Source organism: Priapulus caudatus, unplaced genomic scaffold, assembly GCF_000485595.1.
Source record: "Priapulus caudatus unplaced genomic scaffold, Priapulus_caudatus-5.0.1 Scaffold610, whole genome shotgun sequence".
NCBI lineage: Eukaryota > Metazoa > Priapulida > Priapulimorpha > Priapulimorphida > Priapulidae > Priapulus > Priapulus caudatus.
The window spans coordinates 139540-140032 of NW_014577671.1; positions in this window are offsets into that span (position 1 = coordinate 139540).

Below are 493 nucleotides of genomic sequence, written 5' to 3' on the forward strand. Positions count from 1 at the left end.
TATATATATATATAACATCCGATGCACGCTGCTGGGAGATCCGACATAAATCGATGATTGGCTACACAATTTCAAGAAGAGGAGCGTAATAGAAGAGATAATCGATAAAATCTTGCGCGCGGCTGGGATTTCGAAACAAAAAAAAAAGGAATTTTTGCGGACTTTTTAGCTTCGATAGCTAATGCGACAACCAGCCAGCCAGCCAGCCAGCCAGCCAGGCAGCCAGCCAGCCAGCCAGCGTCGTAGTGATGCAGTGCTGTACGCCAGAGCTTCATTTATAACAAGCTGATGAACAGCAGAATCAGATATGCACAGCTGCGTAGACACAGCAGCAATCAGAACTGTGAGAACAATGTATAATTCACGTGTTAAAAACTTCTTATTCCACGTGTATATATAGCTGACCAGTTAACCCACCAGACTGCTAACTACTGAGAACTGATCACTCTATGTAAACGTTAGCTGGTAGTCTAGCACACAGGCTGATAGCTAC